The sequence below is a fragment of the Macaca fascicularis genome, chromosome 1, assembly GCF_037993035.2.
Source record: "Macaca fascicularis isolate 582-1 chromosome 1, T2T-MFA8v1.1".
Taxonomy (NCBI): Eukaryota; Metazoa; Chordata; class Mammalia; order Primates; family Cercopithecidae; genus Macaca; species Macaca fascicularis.
Window position 1 is genome coordinate 77,321,798 of NC_088375.1, and position 21,835 is coordinate 77,343,632.

At 37.6% G+C, this 21,835-nt stretch overlaps 1 long non-coding RNA gene across 1 annotated transcript in view; it reads right to left on the bottom strand.

Annotated features, from left to right (window-relative positions):
- LOC123574674 (uncharacterized) overlaps window positions 1-21,835 on the bottom strand; it is a 119,973-nt gene that overhangs the window by 31,304 nt on the left and 66,834 nt on the right. Inside the window, exon 2 of the long non-coding RNA XR_006699819.2 lies at window positions 708-883. This is a non-coding gene — a long non-coding RNA (uncharacterized lncRNA). The remainder of the gene's footprint in view (window positions 1-707; window positions 884-21,835) is intronic.

Genomic DNA, 21,835 nt, shown 5'->3' on the forward strand with positions numbered 1-21,835 from the left:
CATTAAAATACTTTATAGGTTTGTTTCTCTCAAAGGATTTAGGTTTTCTCCAAAACCACAACTTGGTCTTCAAAGTTGGGTTTAAATTAAGATTGAAAAAAATATTTTTTAAACTCTTGTAATTTCTAATTATTTTTAATCAAGTCTGACATTTTGCTTATCTATATTTAAAAAAAAAAACTCAATTCATCCACCTAACAAAAAACTACTCGTACTCAAAAGCTATTGAAATAAAATTTTCTTTAAAAATCTCAAAAAAGACATTAATGATAGCAGAAAGGGACTCTTGAATCACCAACAGAAGGAAAACTTACATTTTCAAAGGGGGCTATAAGTAAAACTGATACAGTCATCTTTTTCCAAAACATAGTAGGAGAATAAATTGCAAATAATTAAATTGGGTTTCTAGGCTGAATGATAACTTTTGAGAGCTGACATCTGATCACTGAGCTCACCTATTCAAATAAACGTAGTATTAGTTGGTCTGTTTTTCTTTCATTATATTTAAAGCTAGGAAAATCTAGATGGAATAACCAGTCTCTCTCACTGACAACTTTGTATTTTTCTGCTGCAAATGAGCTCAATTTTCTTTAATCATTTTTTATGTGTTTAAACAAACTCTAAATAAGCTTTATATTTTTAAACATTGACATATACATACCCTTATACACCTAACCCAAGAGAAGATAAAATTAAATTTTAGTAACCTTCTTTATTGAAGCCAACATGGAGTGCCTCCTTCTTCTCCCACAGCAATGTCACGAGGAGAATGAGAGCCTCCACAAGATCTGCCCCGAAAGTCTTCTCATCTCTCCACTTCATGAGCCTTACCCCTCTGAGTACCATGTTCTTAAAGTTTCACAAGGGAGCTGGGGCTCATTTGCTGAAGGAAATCCATATAAGCATGACATTAGCATGTCACTTTTATCACGATAATCCTCACCAGGGCTTCTCTGGGACAATTACCAAAATGTTCTCAGAGAATAAAGAGAAGCAGGAAGATCATGAGAGCAGACTGGGGAGTGTGATGACTGAACCAGTAAAATCACGCTAGAGAAAGAGGACCAAAGAGAAAAGTGCACATCAACAGCAAACACTCTCATTCACTTAGACCCGTCATCATGGAGGCTGAAGGACTTTCTGGGCTTGGTCTCAAAGAAGACTGGAGAAATTAAGGCTGGTAGGCACCTGTTTTAGCTAACTAGATACAAACTTGTAAAAATGTTAAACCAAAAAAAAAAATGAGTCTTCCTCCACCACAACCCCAGACCACATTCACAGAAATAACTACTGTTCACTATAACAGTAGCTACATCTATAGAATATTGGTATTCTATGCCTATGCAAAGAGGGCATGTGTGTGTGTGTGTGTGTGTGTATAATATACAAGATATGTACATAAATATATATACTTCACGTATATGGGTTCATATATATTCATCTGATATCTAGCTAGCTAGCTAGCCATAGATGTGAAGTATACCCATACCACCCATTGCTGGTGTTATTCTAAAATGACTGTCTCAGAGTTTGTACACATTCTTCTTCGGATTATCTGTATTGCACTAGGGGGGTTGATGGAGAGGGAAAAGGCATCTAAGATAAGAGCAAATACAGAATTGAGCTTTTCTCCCTTGGGAAGGGGCTGAAGAAATTAATATTAAGAAAATTTCAGAGGATATGATTTCTTAAGAGATAGAAAGTAAAAGCATATACCAGGGGAGAGGAGCGAAACTAACATCTGTGGCTTAGACATGAAATTGTGGCCTTTGCTGATCTCTCTACTGCTCAGGATGCAGGCACATCATCAAAGGCAAGAGATCCAGACTTCCAGGAGTGAAACAACAACAAACAACCAGTGGCTCACCATGACACTGGAAATGGCTGTGAAGAATGTAGAATGCTGAGAGTCAACTGTCCAATGGGTGAATGTGGGAAAGAACTAAGACAACCCCTCAATTTCCGAAATATTCCAGAGGAAAGCCTCCCTTGGGGAATGGCTGATGCTTGGAATATAGATGCCATGTATAATTATTCAGTTCACAAATTGGGGTCAGTTTGACATTATATCGTAAGCTGTAAGGAGAAGAAATCTTCTTACCTCTCTATATTCCTAATTTGGCTATAAATGTGGTGTGCTGCAGGCAAGTCACATTGGCACATGAGAGCAGACTGTTAAATTCTCAGAAATTTTGTAAACCAGTTGTTAAACACAGGCATCATTAAAAATTAAAGTATATAAACTTTCAAATAAATAAATTTTATCAAAAACAAAAATATATTTTTCAAAACTCAACACTTCCTAATTATTATCATTTTACTACCATCTATGCTCTTGAAGTTATTTTTACCTATTGTATGGGTGTAATGGAAACAATATGTCCAGCTCCCTTTCCCTTTGCCTTTAGTTGCATCACATTGATAGCTGGACATTGGCTAAGGTGGAGGCATTAATAACACAAAAACTGGCAAACACCACAAATCAGGACCTCATTTGTTCTGCTGATTGTCTACACCACTGGTTCTCAACCAAGGTGAAGTTCGCCCCTCAAATGCCTAACATTTGGCAATGTCTGGATAAAGTTTTGGTTCTTCCAACTGGGGATTACTACTAGTATCTAGTGGGTAGAGACCATGGATGCTGCTAAATACCCTATAATTCACAGGATAACTGTATTAGTCTGTTCTCACGTTGCTAATAAAGACATACTTAAAACTGGATTATTTATAAAGGAAAGAGGTTTAATTGATTCACTGTTTCACATGGCTGGTAGACCTCACAATCATGGCAGAAGGTGAATGAGAAGCAAAGCCACATCTTACATGGCTGCAGGCAAGGCAGCGTGTGCAGGGGAACTCCCATTTATAAAACTATCAAATCTCATGAGACTTATTCCCTATCACGAGCACAGTACGGGGGAAACTGCCCCTATGATTCAATATCTCCATCTGGCCCTGCCCTTGACACATAATGATTATTACAGTTCAAGGTGAGATTTGGGTGGGAACACAGCCAAACCATATCAACAACTTCCCATAACAAAGAATTATTCAGCTCCAAATGGCAGTAGTGCTAAGGTTGAGGAACCCTGGTCTAGACCCAATAAAGTGATATGGAAAATGTTAACAGTGCAGATTAAAGTATCATGTCTGTCCTGGTTACATTGGCCTGTGTCTGCCCTCCTTTCCTATCATCACAGGCAACTTTAGCTAGCCTTCTGTCTTCAGAATTTTCCAGGCAAAGGCAGGTATAACTTTCTCAATTATCAAATATCCCCAAGCCTAACAGAACCCACCTCAGGTGATCTGGAGTGATCTCTCACCATGCTTCACTCCTGTACCACAATAGTATCTGACCCATGACTCCACCTGTTGCTCTTGGGACCTTTCTGACTTATTCGGTGGAGGGAGCAACATTAACATTCTCTTTCTCTGTGAATTACCTCCAAATATAGCCTCCTCTAATAAATCTCTGTCTTCTGCCTTCTATTGTATATTCTGGAATTAACTAATAGGATATGGGTCTCAGGACTAGCTTTGCGATCTCATGGTAAATCTTGGAAGTTTATGTTAAGAGTGTGCATATTTAGAACTCACTGCTCTCAGCTTTGGGGCTTCAACTGAAACTTTAAATAACAGAAAAATTCTAAGGCAACAACCTATTCTATATTCTTGAAGAGTCCCATTGCAAGAGCTGGACAAAAGCAGACTCTGTTTATAGAAAACCATTGATCAAAACTGAAACAAGTCTGATGTTCAGTGTGAAACTATACAGCGGACCACAAACAGGGCCTCTAAAGTTGTGCAGCTCCACCTGGGAGTGGCTGATGGGATTCAAACTCTTCAAAGTTCCAAAGGGATTCTCTGACCTTTAGTATTTGGACAGACAGAAAGACATTGTGCAGATAGAAGGCCCATGGATAGAAACCGACTAGGCATTGTGGGTTGGGTTCACTTACTGGAAAATTTAGGCAAACAGATTCAGTGATTCTAATAGGCCAATCAATCATCCACACGAGTAAGAACTTCACACTGGCAGAGGCTAAGTCTGGATGACCTGTTCCATGTGGTCACCTCCCCTTGCCTTCTCCCATGCATTGTCATGGACCTCCAATCAGAGCTTCATGCTCCATCCACCTCAGTCCACACAGAGGTCTCTAACAGCCAAATGTTAGTTTTCTTTGAAGAACCTTAAAAAGTGGCTACTTGCACAAGCTTCTTAAAGTCTAACAAAATCAAATAATTGAATAGTAGAGAATAAAGTGAGTGGATTCGAAAAAACCACATCCCCCAAAAAAGAAATCCCATGAGTCAACAATCTGAGAAAATGAAAACCAGAACTAAACAAGTAAACACGTTCTTCTTCCTTGTATGCAATATTTAAGTAGTTTGTCACTTTCTTCCAGAAGGCACTTTACATAGTAGCCTTTGGTAACTGCTGACTTTACAGAGAGATTTATTGGAGGTAGAAAAGCTGTAGTCACTGCCTTGCCAAAGCAGTAAACATAAGGGATTTACTTTCCACAACAATTTACTTTTATATTTTAAAAAATACTTCAGGAAGGATGTACATTCAAAGAATATTTAATGGAAATGAGTAAAAGGCGCTGATTATAAGTTTGGGAACTCAAAAGATACCACATATTAAACAGAAAATTACTGTCAAAAATTGTCCCACATGGTGGAACTGTATAAACATAAGTCATTGTAAGTTAAAAACTACCTTATTCCTTGCTACAATAACCAACAGGGACTCAACAAACATATAAATTTCTTCTTATATGGTGATTACCTCACTGTCACTCCTTTACCTTCCTCTGAAGGTGTAAAAAAAACCAAGGCCAGCTGGGCGCAGTGGCTCATGCCTGTAATCCCAGCACTTTGGGAGGCCGAGGTGGGCAGATCAGGAGGTCAGGAGATCGAGACCATCCTGGCTAACACAGTGAAACCCCGTCTCTACTAAAAATACAAAAATTTAACCGGGTGTGGTGGTGGGTGCCTGTGGTCCCAGCTGCTTGGGAGGCTGAGGCAGGAGAAAGGCAAATGAGTTTTTATTAGAGTTATTCCCAAGTGGAATGAGTATGGAATATTATTCAGCAGTAAAAAGGAATGGAGCACTAACACATGCTACAACACAGATAAACTACTAAGTGAAAGAAACCAAGTACAAAAGGCCATATGCTCTATGATTCCATTTACATAAAAGATCCAGAATGGATAAATCTATAGAGACAGAATGCAGATTGGTTTTTGCCAGGAGCTGGGAAGAGGAGAAAAGGGGAGAACCTGCTTAAAGGGTAAAGGGTTTAAGAATGATGGAAATATTTTGGAACTGGATAGCAGTGGTGGTGGCACAGTGCTGTGAATGGACTAAACACCACTGAATTGTTCACTTTCAAATGGTTAATTTAGAAATAAGAGAGGAGATGAAAGAAGACATTCATACAGCCAACAGACACATGAAAAAATGCTCATCATCACTGGCCATCAGAGAAATGCAAATCAAAACCACAATGAGATACCATCTCACACCAGTTAGAATGGCAATCATTCAAAAGTCAGGAAACAACAGGTGCTGGAGAGGATGTGGAGAAATAGGAACACTTTTACACTGTTGGTGGGATTGTAAACTAGTTCAACCATTATGGAAAACAGTATGGCGATTCCTCAAGGATGTAGAACTAGATGTACCATATGACCCAGCCATCCCATTACTGGGTATATACCCAAAGGATTATAAATTATGCTGCTATAAAGACACATGCACACATATGTTTATTGCAGCACTATTCACAATAGCAAAGACTTGGAATCAACCCAAATGTCCATCAGTGACAGATTGGATTAAGAAAATGTGGCACATATACACCATGGAATACTATGCAGCCATCAAAAAGGATGAGTTTGCGTCCTTTGTAGGGACATGGATGCAGCTGGAAACCATCATTCTTAGCAAACTATCACAAGAACAGAAAACCAAACACTGCATGTTCTCACTCATAGGTGGGAACTGAACAATAAGATCACTTGGACTCAGGAAGGGGAACATCACACACAGGGGCCTATCATGGGGAGGGGGGAGGGGGGAGGGATTGCATTGGGAGTTATACCTGATGTAAATGATGAGTTGATGGGTGCAGCACAGCAACATGGCACAAGTATACATATGTAACAAACCTGCACGTTATGCACATGTACCCTACAACTTAAAGTATAATAATAATAAATAAATTAAAAAAAAAAAAAGAAAAAGAAAAAAGAAAAAAAAAAGAAAAAAAAAAAAAGAAATAAGAGAGGAGAAATAGCAACAAAAACGTTGAATGAGTAGTCACAGGATTCCCAAGTTCCCTAGCAATTAAGTTGTTTTCTTCAGCATAGGCCAGAAGTTTACTCAATAGAGACACAGTGACATATATAAAGTCAAGGTTAGACTAGAGAAACTCAAGATTCCTTCTAGTTTGGAACCATGATGGTCTGTGATGATTTGACATGCTCTTAAGAGCTTCTTCAAATACAAACAAAAGTATCTCCGATGACCCACAAGTTCTGCATGGCCTCACTGAAAACACCCTGTGTCCCCACCCCACCCAACCCCTACTAATTTCGCCCCATGTTGCCCCTTGTTCTAACTGTCCTGCTTTCTTTCAGTCCCTCATACACACCATGATCCCTCCCTTTCTCCAGACCCTTGCACATGCTTTTACATTCCCTAAAATGCCCTCCCCTTTCTACCTGGTTAATTCTCACTCATCCTCCAAGCATCATTCCTTCTGAGAAAATGTCTGTCACTCATTGCACCAAGACAAGAAGGGCCAAATATAGTGGAAACAAGAAAGGAAAAGGGAACGAAGGAAGAAGTGACTGTGGAGGCAGGATGGGCAAGACTCAATGACCTTAGGGATCAAGAGTTACTGATTGGATCACAGAGGCTTTGCCAAATGCAAACTTATTTGCATTTATTTGACTATCATAATTTGCATCATTTACCTAGTACATCTTATTCATACTTATATGCTATACATATATACTAGGTATTAAATTTGTCTTCAACGCTCTAATGTCCTTTCTTCATCTAACTGTATGCTGCTTAGAAACAAATCATATTGGGCTGGGCACGATGGCTCATGCCCGTAATCCCAGCACTTTGGGAGTCCAAGCGAGGTGGATCACCTGAGGTCAGGAGTTCGAGACCAGCCTGACCAACATGGAGAAACCCTGTCTCTACTAAAAATACAAAATTATCCAGGCACAGTGGTGCATGCCTGTAATCCCAGCTACTTTGGAGGCTGAGGCAGGAGAATTGCTTGAACCTGGGAGGCAGAGGTTGCAGTGAGCCAAGATCGTGCCATTGCACTCCAGCCTGGGCAACAAGAGCAAAACTCTGCCTCAAAGAAAAAGGAGAAAGAAGAAATAAAAAGAAAGAAAGAAAGAAAGAAAGAAAGAAAGAAAGAAAGAAAGAAAGAAAGAAAGAAAGAAAGAAAGAAAGAAAGAAAGAAAGAAAGAGAGAGAGAGAGAGAGAGAGAGAGAGAGAGAGAAGAAAGAAAGAAAGAAAGAAAGAAAGAAAGAAAGAAAGAAAGAAAGAAAGAAAGAAAGAAAGAAAGAAAAAGAAAGAAAGAAAGAACGAAGGAGAGAAATCATATTCATCTTTCTATGCTACATTTCACCTAGCCCAAAGACTTGTCGGTGGTCAGCATTCTTTCTAAATAAATATATATTAAATGAATGAATGAATAAATTGTTGCCGTGGTTTGCTGTTTAAGTTTCCAGGTCTGTTAGCAAACCCCAGACTTGTAAAATACTTGAAGGGTTGTGTACACTCCTTTTTTGTATCTTTCTTTGTGCACTGCTAAAACCTAAGCATACGATAGGGCTCAGGATATTTCTGAGGAAGAAATGAATGATGAGTGAATGATTTCAGGCTATCTCTCCAGGAAAATGAGTTTACTCAAGCCACCACCAGTTTCTATGAGTATAATAAATACATTCAAATGTAAGTCTATACAAAACCTATTTAGGTAAGGCAGGCAGCCACTCAACCTGGAAGCACATTAGATATAGAGGATTATTGCTTTATCATCAGTGTCATGCTCACAGCTGTGAGCTTGTGTGCAGCACAGTTCTATAACCTCAGGGGGACTGTCAGCTGTAGATACTGAAAACACAGTTCTGCCACCAACAGCCCATTTCTATTACAGTGAGTGACCCTCCTGTAGTTGGTGGTTGCAGTTTCAGCCATGTTGGTAGTCAGGATTTGTAACACATCTACCTTTCACTCACACCATCTCCCCAACACACTCCCAAGTGAGAGGCAGCAGCTAGCTGTTCGACAAGGTACTTTCCCTATAAATCTCAGCAGGAAGCAGCATGGTGAAATGGGAAGAACACAAGATTGAGGGCCAACTCTTGTGTTCTGCTCCCAAATATTTAACAACTCCATGTTGTTATATGTAACAACTCCACGGAGACTTTAGGAAAAAGGAAGGCAACTAGTGGTTTGCTGAACACCTATTCTGTGCCAGATAATTTGTATATCATTTATTTAATCAGCATCATAGCTTTACCTTATAGCTAATAATGCTTCTTTTTCACAGCTGGAGCAACAAAGAGGCTGAACAACTTGCCCAAGGCCAAACATGTAGGATGTAATAGAGAATTTGTACCCAGGTTTTTCCGGTAAACTATTTTTCTTTTCTCTGAGCCTCAATTTTGTCTATAAAAGAAAGAGATTAGGTGTACATGATTTAACACCTCCATAATTTTTCTAGAAACTTTTAACCTACTCCCTGATTTGTAACCATTACCACAGGAAGTAACATTGCAGCAAGAAGTAAAACAGAAACTGTCAAAAATAGATAAAATGAAGAGATATACTAAATTGAGTTCATCTCTTTGAATATTGGATTATGGACAATGCAGGTAATCTTCATACATCAACCTTGTGTATTCAATTGAAGATATTTTTAATAAATTCAAATATAACATTTTAATGATTCAACAAATTTTTTTTTCAGATTTTAAACATTATGCTATCCTCTTATTTAGTATGTCCAAAAGATTATGTTTTATTGAAGCTATTAGTGCCCAATAATCTCACTTTTGTGCCTAGATTGAGACCTTTTGGGAAAAAAGTTTGAGGACTGGTGAATGGACACTTTTCAATGCATGTCTATTAACTCCAAGGGGGAAAAAAACTACGTTGTACTTATTCACTCCTATGTGCGTCAGTCTAAATAGAAGGAGATTAATGTCTTTCTCAGATGAAGGAGCTAGACAGTACGGTAAGCTTGTTTCACTGGCACATAATAAAAATCTTTGAAGCCAAGGACCAGGCTGCTTTGCCTCTTTAGGTAAGAGAGGTGTCCTCCTCTTCCTGAGCTCTTCCCCCATGCAGAGGAAGGATGGGGATCTTCTACTTTATAAGTACCTCTTTTGGGCATTGCAAGCCAATGTCAGCTTTCAGAGACGCCAATCTGGCACTCACAGAAGAATTAAGGTCACTTAAGGAATACGTGCAATAAAAAGAAGAGGAAAAAAAAAAAAGATTTTGGAAGGCCATCAAAGACTTAAGAGAGGGCATTCCGTGGCCAGGCAGAAAATGATAAAGGATCCGGGATTTATGTGCTTAGAAGAATTGAACCACACTGTTATTACAAAGCCATAACAAAACCCTGGCTCAAGCGCCATTCTGCCTGTAAGTGCAATTTCTTAAATGGAGACTAGATTCACAAGGAAGACTATGATTTGTTTGGGATTTTGCCCCCAAAGTGTAAGAATAGCTTAGGCATTAGGTATTCCTAATTTGTTATAACTTGTGAGCAACTGGCTAAGTTGGCAACTGTAAAGAGGCTAAGACTGCAGTGGAGTCTAATAAAAACCCTAATAAAAGTTTTAAACTAGTTCACACATCTGCAGTCTAACGGGGGGTATTACCTAATATGTGCCATCACTGCAGCAGCCCCACCCCACACCGCTGGCTACTTGCTGGAGAATGAGGGTTGGGAGGGGTATTGGTGCAACATTTCCCCCAGGCAGAATTTACTGCTTCTTAGAGAACCACAACCATCTCCACAACCATCTTCAGATGGACCTTGAGGGGATTTATTTAAAGAAATATAGCTAATTCTCTCGGGTTCCCATAATTTGCACTTGCAAAAATTCTTTGAAAAGCGTTGAAGCACACCTCTTCAACGTATAGATATCTTCACCAGGAGACAAGAAATTGATGTCTGGCATTTTAATGCCCCCGTGCAAAAATAATCAACTCCACCCCCAGGGTCTCAGCAGCAGCAGTTCAAAGAGAGCTCCCCTCCAAGTGCTGGGATTGCATGATTTCACTAGAGTGGAGGAAGAAGTGGGAAGCCGGTGGTAGGAGGTGGGAAGCCCAAGATTTCTTTCCACGCTTTGAAAATTAATCAAGAACCTTGGGAAAATACAAAAGTAGAATTTTAATACAAAAATTTAAAGCTTAGTAAATTGCTGATATTAAATGCAAAAAAAAAAAAATCTTTTCCCATTCCAGAATAAGTATTATATTTTTCTAAGAGAAAGTGTTTGCACCATGAGCTGACATTATAATATGTTTAATTAGGTGATTCTAAAGGTTGTTCTAGCACATGCATAAACCAGTCCAGCATAAGGCCCCATCATTGGCTCGGTCTCAAGAGAGGGTGCACATGACACTTCGCTGCTAACAGTAGCAGCCTTCAAGGCCTGTGCCCACCAAGAGCACATAGATCAAGTTGGCTCTTAGAGTCTAGTCACACATTTATATTAAAAGGTAGAAAAGCCACCTTCTGGGACTTTTCCAGAACTTCAAATAGTCTCCCTTCTCTCAGCTCATCAAGCTTAAAATGGTTTTCTTTGTTAGCTTTTTCAGCCACCCTTGCCTTCCAGACTAAGGAGATTTGAAACCCCTCTCCCCAGGTTATGGAAGATACAAAGGACTTTTCAGTTCACCCTATTTTCCTGAAAGAAAATCTCTCTGTCTCATAAAAGCAGCCCCAAACCACACAAAAGCCTGGGGGCCGGGAGAAGGAGAGAATCCAAGCCAATTCTCCCTTCAATCACTTTAACTTGCTGCCGAAAGCTGCGAGGTGTCCTGTGTCTGGTGATTAGCATCAGGTGATGCCAGGGTGCCAAAAAATTAGCAAAATAACCTGCCTTATTCTAAGAAGGAGACTAAAAATAAATGTGTTGATTAGGTCTTTGCATTTGTGCATGCACTCTCAAACAAAGAAATAGAGACATGCTTCTAAAAGGGGCATTTTCAAAGAGAATATTATCCTCCTCCTCATGCCCAGCCCCACCCACCCAAAAAATAAAGCATTATTACATTCAAATCCACTAGGGAAAAACAACCAAATATATGTTAATTCTACTTATAATCTCTGTTCTATAGTCATGCTTATCATCATCTTTTTTTTTCCTGTTCTCTAAATGAAAACCAGAATTGCCTGAATTCGAGTTATTAAGATATTTTCTGACAATTTTAAATCACAGAACATTTCTTCTTCAATATTTTTATTTGTTCTGTTTGCACATCAAGTAGCCTGTTTCCTCTAACTAACACAGTATTTACCCTAACACAACAAGTAGCCTGGAGTCCAGTTCTGCTCTCATTTGCCTTAGGGGTATCTGAGGTACTGGCTTCAGGTTGTCTGGAAGAGACTCCATGAGGGTTCAGGAAGTCAACATCTGAACTACATCTGGGACATTTGGATTAGTATCTACACATTTGGGTTAAGACACCTTCAAAAAGGGGTGCATGGGAGTCACTCACATTGTAGCTAGTATTATCCCCATTGAGTGAAGTAGTTGGAATTTAAGGAGGGTCATTCACACAGGTGGTGGAAGAGCTAAGATTCAAATTCAGATCTGCTTGGTCCTAGAACCTGCACACGCAAGTCCTTCATGATACATCTCCCCTATTAGTAACATGAAACAGACCCAGAATTTCTGACTCAATCCTCCAGAAAGCAAGGAAACTCTAGGATAAGGGGCATTCCCTTGCCTTCTCTAACTGCAACTTGCAACTACACCCCCTTTCCCCCACCCTCAGCCCTAGTGCATTTTCTGGCTAAGAGACATACATGTGTGACTCAGAGACATGGTGTCCAAAGAGGTCTGGAGCAGAGGCATTGAGCAGGTTCTTTGAGGAGGTACCTACCAGTCCACAGGTGGGAGTCAGGCAAGAGGAAGGGCTGGGGCAGAGGAACTAAGCCAGTAGGAAGTGGAGCCCAGTATAGGCTGCAGCAACTACATGTGGTAACTGGCCCCAGACATCATAAAGAGGAATTAGTATGTATTCAAGAACACTGCCTTTCCATAATAGAAGATATTTCATTGCCAAGTTACCAAGAATGTCTAGAAGTGTCAGAACTGGGCTTGGATGAGGACTCTGGCCAAATAAAACTTTTCCTGGGGCTTGTTACCATTATTTTTCAGTGGCAATAGTGACTCAGAAAACAATCTTTAGAAATATTTTTTATCACCTAGATCTACTCAGTCAAGTGTCCTTCTATTGTGATGCTGCTACTCCTGAGTTGGACCCATGTTCTTTCCAGTTTTCTGAGGTCACTATACTGTGCTATTTAGAAGAAACAACAGATACACACCATTCTCTATTCCAGGCTACAGCTTCAGTGCCACCACTCCAGCCAGGAGGCCCTCAACCCTGGCTGCAAATTAGGATTATATAGAAGAGACTAAGATCAGCATAAATGTCATGGTAAAACAAAATAAACATGTCTAGTGTTTTCAGTAAAGAATGATTAGAAAATATGACCTATTCGCATATTTAGATAGGATTCATCTCTATGCATGCCCCCAACCTGTAACAAAACTATTAACAGTTAGTCAATGATGCATTAAGTTTTCACTAGAAAGCCAGCTATGATATATGGTACAAATGAGCAAAAGTTGAAGCTCTGAGTTCATGTAAAAGATGGCTGCGTGTAATTTCATCCACCCTCTGCCCTCCATGTCTCTCAAATGATCAGTGGGAAGCTATAATACGCATTTATCCACAATTACAATGCTGTTGAAATAAAGAAAATATTGTAGACAAATAGTTTTTCCATTTTAAAAGTTGGAAGGTTTTTTGCTTACTTCTTATCCATATATATTTAATTAGATGTGGATGCACCTGCTTGGCCATTTTGTACATAATTTGATTTTGCAGTGCCTTCATAAAAATAAGAAAACAGTGGCCCCTCTGGATGACTTCTTGGCAAGAGGAAGATACTTTTTTACAGAAGAAAAAGCTGGTGCCTACCCCCTTCTTCCAGGCAGGACTGAGCACAGCCTGGATCACATCTCCCACTCATTCCCTCCATCCGGCATTTATAGGCAGGGCTTGGAATGTGCAACCCTAAGCATGTAACCCTAAAGGATCGCCCACATTCAATTCATAATTATTCTTTTACCCATCATCATTCGATGGAAAATCTCCAGGAAACCTTTCAGAAATCGGTCATAATTTTTCAGCTGAGACAAAGTTTGGAAGGTTTCTAGCATTTAGTGAGAAGAGACCAGGGATGCTAGATGCCTTACGATGTTCAGGGAAGAACCAAACTACAAAAAATTGTTCCACACCTTCAGATTAGAAAAAAATATATTTAATTTTAACTGGTACAATTACCTGAAGCTTGACCCTATTTTTTTTTTTTTTTTTTTTTTTTTTTTTTTTTTTTTTTTTTTTGAGACGGAGTCTCCCTCTGTCGCCCAGGCTGGAGTGCAGTGGCCAGATCTCAGCTCACTGCAAGCTCCGCCTCCCGGGTTTACGCCATTCTCCTGCCTCAGCCTCCGAGTAGCTGGGATTACAGGCGCCCGCCACCTCGCCCGGCTAGTTTTTTGTATTTTTTAGTAGAGACGGGGTTTCACCGGGTTAGCCAGGATGGTCTCGATCTCCTGACCTTGTGATCCACCCATCTCGGCCCCCCAAAGTGCTGGGATTACAGGCTTGAGCCACCGCTCCAGGCCCCCTAATTTCTTTATAATTAAATTAAGTAATCTATTTAATAGTTTGTATATATATTAATTTTCCAAAAATGCAGCTACTATATGAATGAAGAGAAGACTGTACATTGTTACCTTACAAAGATCTGCTTAACATTTTGGAAAATTATGCCACGAAGAGAAACTCAGGTCACAGGATTTTTGTTTCTAATACGAGATACTTGTTATCGTTTATACTAGTAGTTGTTCCATTCATGATGATTGAACATATGTATACATATATATCGTTAAATCTTGTTTCAAAATATCAAACATAAAAGATAATGGCAACAAGATTCAGCTGACAATTTGAAATTGGATTATACAGATTTGCCCATAAAAGAGAAGTTATGGAAATGCCTTCTCTCCCAGTGTGTTTTTTCTAATGAAGTAACAAAGTCATGAAGATTAAAGAAACATTTTACAAAGAAACATCGTAATAAAGTTGTCAAAAGTATGTCACATTTCCAAGGGATCTTGTCCCTGGAATACTCACAAATAGTCTTTTAATCAGAAAAACGACGAATCTTAGTAATACAAATGATTGCTAAAGTGTGGTAAGCTACATAATATTGGAGAAAAGCTAACTTTACTAGCTATGCAAGAATTTTGTAAAATGATCATGGAAAAAAATGCAAATAATTTTTTTAACCTTTCTTTTGAGCAGTGTTACTGTATCAAGAAGAGTTGATGGCAGTGTTGAAAAATTAGCCATGTAATGAAGTGCAACAAGTAAATTTTTATGTCAAGTATATGAAAGCATCTTGTATGATAATGAAGACTTACTGCTCATATACAAAGGATCTGCAAGAAAAAAAAGAGTTGTAGATAAACTAATATTTTCAAAAGTACTGATCAAGTACAAAAAAAGTATGTCAGTAGTTAGAATTCTTTAAAAATATTAAACAGAAAAATAATTTCCTTTCCAGTCATTGATTGTATCATAGAAAATGGGACCAGCTGTGATTTGCCATTAAGGCTTTGTAAACAAATTAAAATACCACCATGTTTTAGCAATTCCTTCTATTTTTCATCAATGACTAGTAGGTAAGAATCTTAGTGAAACATTTCAGAAATCAATATATTGTTTAGTCTTAAATTAATAAAATTAAGACATCTATGAATTATTATTTAGAAACCTAAGAATTGACAAAAATAGTAAAAATTTTATCCAACATAATAAGTAAGCTTTTCTTATAAGATAGTTCTCCAGAGGGAACTGCTTATCAATTTTATGCTTACTATTTGACACTGTTGTAGAATTATTTCATTTCATCATTGATAAATTAGTGACAAATACAATACCAAAATTAAAATGCTGGAAAATGTTGTATTTATTTTTTAGAGATAGTTGTAAAGTTAAATGAGGTAATTTTGAGATGCAAGGAAATGAAATCAATCACATCAATGTGAAAGAAATATTTACGGGAATTATCAAGAAACTTAGATTTCTTTAAAATAATCTTTGTCACTGAACATTTTCATTATTCTTCTTTCCAGCTGCCGAATGAAGTTAAGTGTAATACTATTTGGAAATACATTACTCTCATATGGATGCTACCAAAAAATGAAATGTAACTATCTGAATGAATTAGTGATTAATGCATGATCTATTCATTTGAAATGGAAAAAGAGAATGTCAGCCAACATTTACAGAGTTCCCTGAGGGAGGAAGAAAGGACAGGGGCCCAAGAATTTAATCATTCTAATTACAAAGTTACCCCACTCCTTTTCTTGTTTGTTTGATTTTTTTTCAATTTTGATATAATGTTTAATGAACAATATGTTTAATGAAAATAGTTTTAACATCATTTAACATTGATTCAATCTTTCTATTAATCTGTTTAAAGGACTGATATCTACATTGCCAGGGCGTATAGCTATTATGTATTATAATCCCTTCTTTTTAACGCTCATTTGGTTCTAATTCTATAACTATATATTTAATGCTCACCACCAGTACTTGTCATGATTATCACTAGTAATTTTGGTTATGTCATGCTCATTCTTTAATATTTTCCTTCAAGGGGTCATGGGATGGAGATATCCGAAGTTCTTGCCTGTTCATAACAGTTGGCTTCTCCTCTTTACAGTTAAAAGTCACTTTTGTATCACACCTTTATTATGTCTAAAAATTTCCCTAGAATACATCCTAGTATTGATTGTCTGGCTTAATATTCTCAGATATGTGACATATTCTTTCAATATGCAGTTTCTATTATTGTTGTTGCTATTTTGGAAAAATTCCTCAAATTATACTGTTAGGATTTGTCCTGTTTCTAGGCTTTTATTTCGTTCTTCAGGGACTCCTTCATTTGCATTTTTTAAATTTGGCCTCTGTTCGATCTTTGTCACTTTCCCTTGAATCTTTTTCAAGTGTCTCATTGTTAGTGTTAAAATTTTAGACTTTTCCATAATCTTCATCTATTTTTTATCTATTTTTCCATAAGGCATTATCTGTTATGTGTATTCATTCATGTTTCTCCTGCAAACCCACTTATTTAAAGAAAGAAGTTGAATTACTTATTAGAGTATTTTGAACTTACTATTTAGGGAGAATGAGTTTCAGTGCTACATCACAGTTACTACAAATTACTACAAACTACAGTTATAAATATATTGCAATGGTCACTGTAAAGAAGTCTAAAAACATATAACAAATATAAACAGTGTGAACAAATTCCAAAACAAATATCAAATTGATGGAGTCGCATGAAACAAATATACTTTTTGTTTTAAGGTTTTTTTTAAAGTCTTTCATATTATTTCTATTCTGTATATGTACAGTGTATATGTATCATAGCTTAATGATAGGAAATTTGTGCTGCCAAAAAAACGCATATTTATTTTGTTTGGGTTGCCCATTCTTTGCTAAATGTAGTATTTATTGAGCCAGTTGTTATCTTAGAAAGTTAGAATCAGAGATAGTTTATGTTTTCATTTAAAACATTATATGTGATTTAAATGTGCATCTCAACTTACCACAGTCTGCCTTCAAATAATATTATACTCACCTTACAAGTAACACAAGAAGCTTACAGCAGGATTTTTTCATTTTCCCCTTGTTCTTTGTGATATTATTGCCATTTATTTTTCACTTCTACATATGTTACAAATGCCACACTACCTTGTTTGCTTTATATAGTTACAAACATTTGGAGAAATTGAAAAACGAGAAGTCTTTAATATTTGCCTCACATTTACCAATTCCAATGTCCTACCATGTTGATCAAGTCTCTCAGTGGTAACCTTCACCTTCAGACTAAAGAATATTCATGAACATTTCTTGTAATACTTAGTGAACAATTCCCTCAACTTTCGATTGTGTGAAAATGTCTTTTATCATCTCCATTTTCAAGGATGTTTGTGCTGATTGAGGATTCTTAATTAACAGAGGTTTGTTTTTCTTTCCTTCCTTGTCTTCTGGCTTGTCTTGTTTCTGATAAAGTCAGTGCTAATTGTTATCTCTGTTCCTCGCACATAATGTGTCTTTTTCCCTCTGGCTCCTTTTGAGATTGTTTTCTCTCACTTATTTTCAGGAATTTTATTATAATGTGCCTCTCTTTTTAAAAAAAAATTCTCTGTTCAGTTGTACATGTGCACTTTTGTTACATAGTTAAACTCATGTCATGGGGATTTGTGTTAGTCCTACTTGGGGTATGTTAGGTTTCTTGGACCTATGTGTTTATAGTTTTCATCATCAGGAAATCTTTTGAGCATTACTTTTTCAAATTTTTTGAATTCTTCTCTTTTCCTAGGACCCCAATTTACACACTTGTTAGACCTCTTACGTGATCACAAAGCTAAGTGAGAATCTGCTTTTTCTTTCCATCTTTTTCTTTCCATGCTTCAGTGTGGAAAATTCCTATTGTTATGTATTAATGTTCATTGACCTTTTTCCCCCCAGTATCTCTTCTGCTATTAAGCCCATCCAGTGAATTTTTTTTCTTTCAGATAATGTTTTTTTCAACTCTCATTTTTTAAATCTCTATTTTACATGTATATTTTTATTTAAATACTTGTTAATTCCAACATTTCTACAATTTCGGAGTCTGTTTCTATTATTTTTTTCTCCAGATTATGGGTCATCTTTTTCTGTTTGTGTGTCAAGCACATTTTGATTGATTTGATTAGATCGCTGATTTTTAAAATTTTGTTGTCTTTCTTTAGAGATCATTGAATTTTTGTTCCAGTATCAATTAAATTATTTGAGGATTAGCTTGATTCTTTTGAGTCTTGTTATCAAGCTTTATTAGGTCAAGCCTTGAGTAACTATGTGGGGACTACTCCTAAGACATGGCTTTGCTAGGGTCTCTGCTGAATGTTCTAAGAGTTTAATGAGATGTTTCCACTGTGACTAGACTAAACTCAAACCCTACCCACTTCTCAGCCCTGTGCATGCTTGAGTACAAGTTTGTCCAACCTGCTGCCCACGGGCCACCTGCAGCCCAGAACGGCTTTAAATGCGGCCCAATGCAAATCCATAAAATTTTTGAAAACATTTATAAGATTGTTTTGCAATTTCTTTTTTAACTCATCGGTTTCATTAGTGTTAGTGTATTTTATGTGTGGCCCAAGACAATTCTTCTTCTCCCAATGTGGCCCAGGGAAGCCAAAAGATTGGACACCCCTGCTCAAGCCAAAAGATGGGACACCCTTGCTCAGTTTCTAGTTCTTGGGTACTTGTTCTTTCCCCCATAGTTGTTTTTCTCTAGTCTCATGGAGTTACATGCTGGATTCAAAGGGACATTTGATGTAGATTTCTGGAACTTTCTCTTCATCTCTCCTTTCTCTCTGGTTCTCTGATATCTCTAGGCTTTGATCTCTGTCTCCTCAGCTCAGCAAGATGGCTGTGCTTCATTTAGCTTCCGGCTTTCTGTGCCATAGTTCCAGGACATGCCTCCAAATTGTAAACCACATCTTACTGGTCTTTCTTCTCTCAGGCATCACAGTCTTGTGCTGGCTATTGTCGAACACCTGAAAACATTTGTTTCATCTAGTTTGTACAGATATGCATTGTTTACCACAGGAAATATGTCCTCAGTTGTAACCAGAAGCAGAAGTGAGTTGCCTATGGATTTTAATTTTTTGCTAATACTGCCCCCAGAAGTATATTGTAAAACAGTTTTCTACAGCCTCCTATACGTATTACTTTTTTTTTTTCCTAATCCACTCTCTGCTCCCTACCACCTGCCAAAATATTTGGTCTTCAAAGTCTTAATAAATACCAGAAACTGAAAGTATTCCCCAACACGTGGCAGGGTTTTAAAATAGAAGATATGTTTTCTGTGCTACTCTGTCATTACTTTGCCCTAGGTCATTCCATATGAATTATGTTGACCCTCCACTTACAAGTAAGATACAGCTCATTTGTCGGACGGTCTAATTCCTCATTTTCTCCACTTTGTTGGTCTGCAATTTTTCTTGGCAGGTTATCCCAACTTCAATTAAAGTTACTTCTCTCCTTCCTTTATTATACACAAATGAATCTGGGTTAGTATAACCTATTCAAACACTGCTTTTTATTTAGTGTCACTCATAGCTCTACTATTTCATTTTCCTGCTTTTCATGTAGGGAATGATTTCTTACTTTCTTGTTGAAAAACCCAAACTTATTCATTGTGAAGTTGGGGCAAGAATCTGACTACTTCACTATATTTTCTAAGTAGTCATGTCTAAGCACTTACATAATGAAATGCATGTTATTTTGTGATAAAATGTTTTTCTTTTATTTGTCCTTTTTGAAGGCAATAAATTTATGTGTAGATATTTTATTAATATTTTCAAAATTTTATATATAAAAAGAGTATACCATTTGTTACTTCTCTTACAGTATAGCAAAAGGGACATTGCAAAATATTGGCTGGAAGACAGCATTGAGTCTTATAGGGTTAAAAGCCACTGATTTACTTAACAGCTTATTAATTGCTTTCCATGTCCAAAGCACTGTCCTTTGGAAATACAGAAGCAAAATGGATGTTGTCTATGGCCCTGGTGAGTTCACAATTTAATAGGAGAGATATCCTGGAGCTTCATGAGTATAGGTCACTTATAATATTTCTTCTTCCTAGGACAGCCATTGACACAGACAGGGTGATTAATAAATGCACATTGAATTAATGAAGGTCGGCTCTCAAATAGCTTAATAAAGGACAATAAGTAAAAAGTGAACCAATAGTGGCACAAGTGGAATACCCTAGGAGTTTAGAAAAGAAAAATATCAGATCTGATGTGACCAAAACAGGGCTCTTGGAGGAAAGGGCTTTTAATTTAAACCATGATGCATAAACCAGATTGACATAGAGGCAGATGACAGGGGGTTCCAAAGTGAAGGACAACCAAAAACTCACAAATGAAAGATTACACAATATGTTGGAAGAGTAATTAGCAACCAAGTTTGTCTGAACCTTAGTACTCAAGTTCAAGTAAAGGAGTAACGAGGCTTGAAAGTTAGTGCCAGCCAGATTGCAGAAGAAACTACACCACGGACAGCAGAAACCAAGGTTCATTTCTGACACAATAAAAATAATGCCTTAGGAAGATTAATCTAGCTGTGGTATGTAGGAAAACTATGATGTCAAGGAACAGGGCTTAACTCAGGGGATATTCTTATATCAAATGCCCCACCAAATATGTAAACCACAAAGAATCTCCTTTTTGAAACTAGTAAACCTCAGGATGACATTATTATTTTTAATATCCTGTACCTGTAAGGAGGAGATGAAGAGAAATGAGATAATATTTATGTCATATATGTGTTTAGGAAAAAAAGATACAGTGTTTGAAATAAATAACAATGTAACGGGATAATAAGGGATCATTCTAGTAACTTGAACATTTTCTTCCTCTTCATTCTCCATTACAGACACGTTTAATGTCACCCTGGTCATAAGGTGCAGGGAGCTAGGCAAAGTCACAGTAGAGTAAGTTTCAAAAAGACTGTCCTCAAAGGAGTTCTTATATAAGAGAGAACAGACTCAGATACATTGACTTTTGTTATTAATTTAAGAAATGGCCCAGGCGCAGTGACTCATGCCTGTAATCCCAGTACTTTTGGAGGCCCAAGTGGGTAGATCACGAGGTCAGGAGTTCGAGACCAGCCTGACCAACATGATGAACCCTTATCTCTACTAAAAATACAAAAATGTTTAGCCAGGTGTGGTGGCGTGGGCCTGTAATCCCAGCTACTCAGGAGGCTGAGGCAGGAGAATCACTTGAACCCAGGAAGCAGAGGTTGCAGTGAGCCAAAATCATGCCATTGCACTCCAACCTGGACGACAGAAAGAGTCTCCATCTAAAAAAAAAAGAAAAGAAAAGAAAAGTCTTAAAACTATATTGTCAGCACAAGAAGAATGTAATTGGATGGTGTTTACTGTTTTTTGTATTTCCCTGGATACTTTAAATTTCTTCTAAGTAGCAGAGACTTGAGAGTTATTCCTCTGTTTTGGATAATTAATCTCAGGTACCTGTAAAGAAACAGACTTTAAACTATAGAAGCATCTTATGCATACCTCCCTAAAAGCCTTGGATTCAGTCAATCTCTTAAGGTTTGCCTCTACGACAACAGCTAATACCATTTTACTTATTCTAAAGCCCAGGCAGTGAGATGAAGTCCCCCTCTGCAGACCCAAGCCAAAAGGACACACTGAGGCTGGAATGTGAATTAAAATTTTCTCTGGTCAGAAGAGATGGCGAGCTTGGTAATCTTGTGGTATAATATTAGATTCTCAGATCACACCACAGAAGTCCATTATGGGCCTCAGAAATCCCCTGGTTACTTCTGCCCCCACTTCCTATGAAAATAATTACTAGTTCATGCCCAAAGATTAAAATAGCCACA